Source organism: Zingiber officinale, chromosome 11A, assembly GCF_018446385.1.
Source record: "Zingiber officinale cultivar Zhangliang chromosome 11A, Zo_v1.1, whole genome shotgun sequence".
Lineage (NCBI taxonomy): Eukaryota > Viridiplantae > Streptophyta > Magnoliopsida > Zingiberales > Zingiberaceae > Zingiber > Zingiber officinale.
This window is the reverse complement of record NC_056006.1, coordinates 79,831,101-79,841,408: the sequence shown is the minus strand read 5'-3', so window position 1 is coordinate 79,841,408 and position 10,308 is coordinate 79,831,101.

Below are 10,308 nucleotides of genomic sequence, written 5' to 3'. Positions count from 1 at the left end.
AATCCAACACATACCAATAACGATCATGTTTAACTCCACCTAATGATCCAAATCCAATACGATAATAAATCCATCCTTAATCCAACCCCTTCTAAAACCAAACATAATCCACAATCCTTCACTTCGATCTAAACAACCACAGATCACAAAGTATCCAATATAATATGATACAAATCTTGATTTATCCATCCACAACACAAATGATATCAACCAACAATAACCTATCAACTAAATCATCAAACCATAATCAACCACAAACTCCAACAATCCTCAATCTATATCAACAACTATCAAAGTAAAATCCCCAAAACATGTACCCTACATATTTCCTTACCTCCTCTTTTCCAGCTGCTACTGATGGCACAGCACTGGCAGAGTTAGCTGTTGCCTTCGGTGATGTGGTGACTAGCACCAAGAAATGCTCAATACCAAGCAACGTTGCTGCCTTCCAAAAGAAAACTCTCCAAATCAATACCATGAAAAGGCTTAATACCTAAATCAAGAGCTAGAGTAGAACCAATTACCTTCAAGATCAATCCAGTTCCATAAACCCCTCTCGGATGAACACTGCTGCTGTGATCATGAGCAAAGGCAGAAGGTAGGGTGACACCGGCCATATAGAGCAACGCTGTGTGAACCCAAACTAGGGCAAATGGGTATCCTTGATCCAAGATTCGGTGGTGAGGAGGCAGCTAGGGCTCGAGCGGAGGAAATCAAGAGGAGGATCAGCGACAGATCCATGCCGACGAAGACAAAGAACCGAGATCTGGTGGAGAGGAAGGAATGATGAACTTCCTTGACGAAATCGCCGCTGCTCCGCTCAGATTCGAGGACCGGCGGTGGATCAATCGCGAGATAGGGGAAAGACTCCACTCCTCGAGAGGAAGAGGGAGCATGGAGGCTCGACTGGCGGTGCATCAAGCTTCAGGGATCGATTCCCTTGTGGTGTCGTCTGCTCCGATCGCACGAGAAGAAGCGGAGAAGAAAAGAATCGGGGCAGGGAAGGAGGAATGGAAGTCGGGGAAGATGAGGGAATCGGGTGGAAGTTGGGGTCAGGAGAGGAATTAGAGAGAAATGAAATTTTAAATTCAACTTTAGGTTAATTTAATTAAACCTAAAGTTAATTCCTCAATCAACTTCCTCTTAAATGGTATTTCCAAAATAGGCTTTCATTATATCCCGAATCTGTCCCCTCAAAACGGGTCATACGGACACCGATTAAATCTCGAAAAATTTCTAAAAATTCTCAAAAAATCCAATAAGATTTTTCGTCCAATAACATTTATTATTTAATTTTGTGATATCTTACATTAAGTTAAGTTAAGGTAGGTTTTTCGTTGTCTAACACTCTGATCGAGTGTGCAGAAAAAGTCCAGACAGGTCAACAGGCTGACCGGATGTCTGGCATTAAGCCCAGCTGGGTCAACGGGTCGACCGGATAGCTGGCACGAAGTCCAAGCGGGTCGACAGGCTGACTAAACGCTTGGCACAAAGTCCAAGCGGGTCGACGGGCTGACCGGACGCTTGGCACGAAGTCTAGCTAGGTCGACGGGCTGGCCGGATAGCTGGCGAGAAGTCCAGACGGGTCGAAGAGCTAACCGAACGTCTGGCAGGTAAGTAAAGGTAAGTCACTAGATAGGAGTGACTGTGAGGACGCGTTCCCGGGAAGGGAGCATTAGGCGTTGATTCGGCTTAGATCTATTTCGAATATCTAAGTCGAGATCGTGACTAGATTTCGGTCTCGGAAAGACGGAATCTAAATCATACTCTTTATGTTAAACTTATAAACTGTGCTAACACTTTGTTTTGTAGGAAATTCATTATATTTACCTCGGACTAACCTTGTCTTGCAGGAGAAGGACTTTTTCTGGATAAAGGTGGTTCGGGCGCCCGGAAGGGATCTGGGCGTCCGGAGGCAAAAGTTATCTAGGACGCGTCGTCGACACGTGGAGCTCGTTGGTTGGGACTACCACGTCACACCAGGGCGCCCGGAAGGGATCCGGGGTGCCGCGAGCCTCCTATATAAGGATGGTCAAAGGCGGAGCTCAATACAACAACTCTGAACTGACGATCTGCTCTCTTGCGCTCCTACGACGTTGCGACGCCACTCCGACAAAGCTTCGATTTCTTTATTATTGCTCTATTGTTGGTATTTTACTTCTATCAATTCTTGTACTTAACTCTTTTGTAATTATTATTCGAATTGATAGTGATTGCCCAATGAAAGTACTCAACGAGTACGGGCCTTGGAGTAGGAGTCGACACAGGCTCCGAACCAAGTAAAAAGGTTCTGTGTTAGCATTGTTTTACTTTTCCGCTGCACCTACTCTCGATGAATTTTTGTAATCGATATTCACCCCCCCCCCTCTATCGAACGATCACGATCCAACAATACCCACATGGCTCAATCAGACCATAGCTCTTGTGCATAGTCGGCGGTTAAAACCTTCTGACAGTCCGGGCTATGATACCAATTGTAGGATTGAAAAGAATTTAGATATCTCTACAATAGCATGATATTATCCACTTTGGGCCTAAGCCCTCATGGTTTTACTCTTGGGCTCTCCCCAAAAGGCCTCATATCAATGGAGATATCTTTCTCTTATAAACCCATGATCTTTCCCATATGTTTTCAATGTGGGACTATGTTTGCAACCTTGCAACCCCAACATGCTCCCTCTTTGCCCTTTTCATCATGCCTCTTGAAGATGAAGCCTCTTCTTCTTCCTCCGATGTTGAGCATCTCTCAACATCAGGCTCCTCTCCTTCTTGATCCAATGAGTTGTCCTCTTTGGATTTTTCTTGAATTGGTATAGTGGAGGATGCCTCATGAACTTTAGCCAATTTGCTCCATAGCTCCTTGGCATCCTTATATTCTCCAATTTGAGTCAAAACATTGCTAGGTAATAAATTGACCAATAGCTTGGTCACTTTATCATTTGTCTCACTCCTTTGAATTTTCTCTTGACCCCATTTGTTTTTCTTGAGGAGCTTGCACTTTGAATTTGTTGGAGCTTCAAAGCCTTCCATTAGAGCAAACCATCATTCTATGTCCATCATAAGAAAATTTTTTATTCTTGATTTCCAAGAATCGAAGCTCATCATTGTGAATAGTGGAGGCACCCTTGTGTCTAATCCAAGTTCATCTTGGAATTCCATTTGAAATTGAGCTCTTGATGAAGTCTTCGACTTGTTGGCTTTTGTGCTTCAACTTATTCTCCCTCCAGCTCGTTGCCGCTTCCAGCGATGATTCCGGTGAAGAGCGATCTTGCTCTGATACCACTTGTTAGTGTCAATTTGTAGCTAGAGGGGGGTGAATAGCTCATCATGCTTCATTATCTTGCTTTGATGATGATGATATACTACGGAAATACACACAAAGCACACTCACAACGCTGACACTGGGATTTACTTGGTATCCACCTTAAGAAGAGGTGACTAATCCAAGGATCCGACCCTCACTCACTCATCCACTATGAAAATACTCCTTTGCAATAACTACTAAAGGCGAAGAAGCCTTATACAAACTCTCAATACAAGAAGAAAGAAGAGGGAAGCAAATACAAGTAAAATCTTACAAGATTTACAACATGAAACCGAAACCCTAGCTTCTTCTTCTCCTTGTGGAATTCCTCTTGACCTTGGAAGTACAGCAACACTTTGCTCCAAGAAGCTTCAAGAATTGGCGGAGAGTTGTGAAGAAGCTTGCGTGAAGCTCGCGAAGAACTGCTGAAGAGATCGCTCGCCAACGGCTTTAATCCTGCTCAACGGTCACTGCCCAACTGATCGGTTGATTGATTGGGGAGGCTAAAACGATCGACTGATCGATTCAACTTTCTTCTATTCTCTCATGTTTGCATGAGAAACCTGCTACTGTGTGTGAGATATAGGCTCCCAATCGATCGGCTGATTGATTGGGTTGCCATTTGTCATAACACTGTGCCCAATCAATTGGCTGATTGATTGGGCTTTGATTCAATCGATTGGCTGATCGATTGACCCCTCTTTGACTTGCTTAACTCAAGTCTAGTGTCTTCAAATCCAACATCTGGTCAACCGTGACCTGTTGAAACTCCTCATGCCTAGCATCCAGTCAATATTTACCTACTGAGACTTCTTCGCCAAGTGTCCGATCAACCCTTTGACCCACTTACACTTTTCTCCTCATGACAAGTGTTCGGTCAACCTTAACCCACTTGGACTTACCATCTCGTGCCAAGTGTCTGGTCCTCCATGACCCATTTGGACTTCCACCAGATGTTCGGTCACCCTTGACTCATTTGGATTTCCTCATGCCAAGTATCCAATCAATCCTTTGACCTACTTGGGCTTCCCAACACTGGGTGTCTAGTCAACCTTGACCCACCTGGATTTTCATGGGCCTGTCTTCACTCACCAGGTCTTTCCATCTGCTTAGCTTCACTCATTAGAACTTTTCATCTGCTTGGCTTCACTCACCAGGACTTTCACCTATCTTCACTCACTAGGGTTTTCACCTGGCTTCACTCACCGGGACTTTCACCTGCCTAGATTCACTCACTAGGTCTTTCACCTGGCTTCACTCACCAAGATTTTCCCATTGCCCGACTTCACTCACTGGGATTTTTACCTGCCTAGATTAACCCACTAGGTCTTTCACCTGGCTTCACTCACCAGGATTTTCCCTTGTCTAAGCTCAAGTTAGGACTTTCCCAGTCAAGTATCCGGTCAGCCTTGACCTACTTGACTCTTTTTCACATCAAACTAGTCATCCCTTGACCAGATGGGAATTGTATCAACAATCTCCCCAATCGTACGATTGTATCTCCAATCTCCATGTATTGTCAAACATCGAAACTCAAACATCAAGACTCAAGCTTGAGCCAACTCAAGCTTAGTCAACTTGGTCAACCTGACCCAGGGGATAATACACCAACACCGAGTTCCATCTACTCAGTGTACTTCCGCCCTAGGAAGTAAATTGAATCAGAGATTACAACTTAGTAAAGGAACTTTGGGAGAAGTTCCTAGAACTGCATGAAGGAACTTCTGAAACAAAGCCTGTGAGATGGGACGTGCTCCGGAATCAGCTGACGAATCTCTAGACGGAAGAATGAGAGTCAATAGCACAACTACACAAAAGACTCAAGGAGTTAATCACTGGATTATCAAATCTCAGAGAAATGGTAATAATAAGGACGAACAAAGGTATGCATTAAATGTGTTCCTAAGAACACCGGAATAGACATCTATAGTAGACTCCTACTATATCTCAAAGGATCTCGAGGTAAGTACACTAGACAATCTCTTTTCCATTTTTGAATTACACGAATCTCGGTGTGTAGGACAAAAGAGACCGAGCTAGAACATTGCCCTAAAGGCAAGAACGAACGATTCCGACTCTGAAAAATCAATTGATGAAGATGAAGCTGCCCTACTAGTAAGAAAGTTCAATAAGTTTATTCGATCTAATAAATTTAAATCATAGACAAATAAGAATTATCAAAGCAAAAGGAAGGTCCACTATTACAACTACAATGAAGAAGGGCACATCAAGAATGAATGCCCTGAACAAAGAAGAAGAAAAAGGAAAAGTACAAAAGACCAACATCCTCCAAACACAAGAACCTAAATGACACATGGGATGAATCACCATCCTCTAAGTCTGAGATTGAGGCCTTCTTAGGACTAGCCCTAATGGCCAACCATCAAGTAGAAGATAAAACCAGCTCAGAGATGAGCATTGATGAAGGGGGAGGGTCATCAGAAGAAAGCAGTGATGAAGGGGGAGCATCAGAAAATGAGGTAAGTAAGGTACATGCTCTATCTCCTAAACAGTCCTTTAATTTTATTAAAATTCTTTCTAAAGATTTAGTAAAATTAGAAGAAAAAAATGTTGAGTTAAAATTGAACTTTGCAAAAACATGTCTCTTAGAATTATTTAACAATTTAAAGTTAAAAAATGATAAATTGAAAGTGCAAATCGAAAGTTTGAAAAAAGATGCATGCATAAAACCAAATAACTTTCAAAAGTCAAAACTTAGAATTTATGGAAGTTAAACTGGTACATTAGAAAATATCAGGGATAACTTAGAAGAATTCCCAAAAAAATTTGTGCCCCCCAGATTCTTAGCTAACCTAGTAGGAAGGAACCTATACTGGGTTCCAAAATCGTACTTAGATTAAATATTTTTTGGGAGCTAAGGCTTTCAGAAAAATTAAATGTTTAAATTCTTTAAGAGGCTTTGTCTAGAAGTAGTGGTTGATCTAATAACCAAGAAGGCCTAGTGGCTCGCCACAGCTTGGAAGCCAATTATTAAATTGAATATTTAATTGATAAACTAATAAGCTTATGAAACTAATTATAATAATGCTTTCAATCTTTGTCAATTGTTTACTTCTTAACTTAGAAATTGTTTTAATTTTTTTTAAATCAAGTTTTTTTATATCCCTAAAATTTAAATTTCAAAAATTTATAAACTTATTTTTTATTTTTGTTCCCTATTTTTTTGATGTGATCAAAGGGGGAGAAATAGGTACAACTTAGTACAAGTTTAGGGGGAGTTAGAATTTTTAAAATTTTATCAAATTTTGAATTTTGCAACTCTATTTTATCAGTCTAAATTTTGATAAATCAATTTGAATTATAGTTGATGTTGCAATTTCTTTTATTGCACCTTTATGCTTAAAATGTTTGTTTTGTATTTTCTTTTATTACAACTTGTTTGTTATTACCCTAACTTGAATTTGGGTTGATCACTACAACAAAAATGTTAAACGACAACACCACAAAGACAACGGTTTTAGAAGAAACTGTTGTAAATTTGGTAAAAGACAACGATTTTATATAAAACCGTTGTCTTTGAGCTCCCATAAAATAAAAAAGACAACAGTTTTGTAAAAATCGTTGTCGTCGAGCAATTTTTTTTTAAATCAACAACACATTTTAGAATGGTTATCTAAAACTGTTGTCTTTAAGCGCTTTTTTAGGGGGCTACGATAACAGTTTTGTAAACTATTGTATTTTTATATTGTTTTATATAACCAAAGACAACGGTTTATTAAAACTGTTGTCTTTGACTTTATTCTTTAATAATTTATTTTATTTATTTATTTATAAATTTGACAAAAAATTTATTAATAAATTATTTATGATATATGTTTATGAATATTAATAAGTGTTTATTAAATTTAATTTGGTATTTAATTTTCCTTAATTGGTAGCAGTTAGCGAAGTAGGGAATGGGGAAGGCGACGAAGGGATCGCGGAAGGGGAAGAAGGGCATGGAGGGCTGACATCACCACCAACCACATCGGCGATTACTTCCACGAGTCCATTAAGGGCGCCCTTATCGGCAAGACCTCCGACACGAAATCCATTGACAATAAGTGTCCTCTACTTCTTCCTCCTACATCTTCTCATCGGAACCCCTAGATGCTCCACTGCCTTCTATCCTAGTCGGGCCTCAGGTTCGCATCCGCCACAAGCGCCGCTACCGCCTCAACTAAAAGGCCTCTCTATCATGCACTCTTCAACATGCGACTCAGCGATCAAACCCAAACCCTAACGAAAACGACCTTGCGATGGAGGAAAAGATCTCACTCTGCTACTCTTTGATGAACTTCTTCTCCGCGTACTCGCCACTGTCACTGACACCCTTCGCCTCCCCATCTCCCTCATTTTCAAATCATTTGAGGGGTTTTGTTCCTTGCATTAGTAGCTTCGTATTGAACCATGAATCGTTAATTTTTATGCTTGTTTTTGCCCAAATAGAACCCTTTTGTGACCTATTTCTACGTTAATTTTCAATGACAAAATCTTCAGATTTTTGACTTATTTCAAGTCAATTCGTAGGGCTTCCGGTCATGAGATGTTGTGTTCAAGCTTAGAAGAGTTTTGAACCTACTCATCCCTTTTTCAACGATTTCTGGCAGTAATTTAGATTTTTCTGGTGAGTATAGCCTCCTGCTCTATTCCAGCTTTCTGTATATCGAGTTTAAAGATTTTTAAGAGTTCGATTTCAACCTCTAGTGTGAAATTGCAGCTGGGTTTCGTGAGGTATACAGGCTGTCCAAAATGGGAATTTTATCTACTTCGATTTAAATCTGTCACTGCAATGATTTAGCTCATGATCAATGTAAACTTAAAGGATTAATCCAGAGCCTATGGTAACTTTCTGAATTCATTTTATTTAAGGCATTCTTTCCTTTAATTGTTGTCCCTTTAGTTTTATTTGTATCAGTATATTGTTATGTTACATATCTATTTGTTGTTGGAATACTGAAGCTATTTACATGATTATCTATCATAATTGCAAATAACACTAAATTTTTATGTTTGGGGTATTTTTTGTTGTCTACCTTATCTTTGGGTATTTTCTAAATTATTTTTAGAGTTCAAACATTTGGAAGGAAAATGCATTTGGTAAATATATATACAACAAGACAGTTAAGATTATGTTGCTGGTTCTTGTGTTGGATTTATTATTAATTATGTTTTTTTTTCTTTTTCATGGTGTTAAGTTGATTTTAGAATTAAATTTTTATAGATAACTATGTCACCTTCAATGGTGAATTATCAGATTTCTTTAAATATAAAAGGCACTGAATATTGTGTAAGCGCACCAATGTTTAAACCCAAAACTGAATGCAATGCTTATTCTAAACTGAATGTAAGTGCTCCAATGTTCCTATCTATATGATTGTTATTTGTGTTGTATTCTTTAGGATATAATCATGCTTTCAAAGAGTGGAATGGTTACTCCACATACATGAATCAAGATGACATGCAGGTGTGACATATAACTTACACTAAAATATGCACAATGTCTATCTACTTCATAACTGATATGTGCAAATGTTGTAAATTAAATTAGCTTGTTCAAAAACATTAGTCTGTTCACCCAACTTCGTAAATTATATTTTGTCTAGATTTTTGGAATCATCTTTCGAGTCATCCTCTGTGAGATAGTGTTTTTTTTTAAGCTCTTCCATAGAGTTATTTTGGATGCTATGCTTGTTAGAGAGAAAAAATGCTTCTCGTATGTAATCGTTTAGAGTAACTTGATTCTTCTATTTCCATTGCACTTCACTAATCAAATTGTTTTTCTCTTGTATTGGAAGCAAGTTAAGTTCTCACTATTTATGCTTGAGCTCCTAGTAAAGCAAACATGTCTTGTTGCTGTTAGACACTAAGTGTGTTTGTCTTCATGCATTATAAATAAATGTTTCCCTATTGGTAATAGGGAGTCCATAGAGACATGTATCAAGGTTACAAATATCCTGCATACAGTGCTTATTCTTCTAACGGGGCATCAACTTCATCAATGGGACAAGATAGAAAAGTTTATGGTCAGTAGAAGCATCAATATCCACTTCCCATTTTCCAGACACATCAGAAAACTAGTTCAAGTTATCAGGAAGACCTTTCTATGTCTGTTGCCTCTAACTAGCTTTCAATCACAGTGGATACATGTATAAATGATGATATCAATGGAAATACAAATAATGGGCTAGGAACCACGAGGTCTAGCCACCAAAATTTACAAAATGTCTCAGAAGGGAAGAGTGATTCTCAAGGCTCTCGATATAGCTCTGATGAAATTGGGTCAACTAAAGTGTGGTATGATTATCTACTAATATGAACATTTCCTATTGAACTGTTATGGCAATTTGATTATCAATATGATGCATGATTAATGAATTAAGTCTACTTTATGAGATTTCAGATTTTTTTATTATTCATAGGCATATTGTTCAGATCAAGTGACCTTTCTTTATCTTCTTATTACAGGCAGAGTTTGAATGGTCCACTTCGATCCAAGTACGATGCAAGCATGGCAAGGATGACGAAGATGAAGGATTAGGAGAAATAAGAAGTAGTTTTTTGTTACTCTTATAGTGTTATACATGGAAAAAGTAGTTCGAATGATCCAACTCTTCAAAACTAGATTGTAACAACCCACCCTTCTTACTTCTACTCTCTAAGGGCGAATGTTACCTAACTACAACTCTCTATCTAGTGTCACTGACGCTATTATTAGCAATACTTAGATTTATCACGGTTCAGAGGAATTCCTACCGAAAAATTTCGGCAGAGTCTCCCCTGTACCGGTGACCAAATCTATAATACACAAGATATATACGCAGCCACATGCGGCTGGAACACATTTTATTCACAACCACGCAGTAATAAATTCATACTATAACCAAAAGACTAGACTAGCAACAAGAACTAAACACAACTCCCAGAATAGGACATAAATAAGCTACAATACGAATCAAACTCAATCACAATCACATAAACTTCATAACAGTATTTAAAGAAAA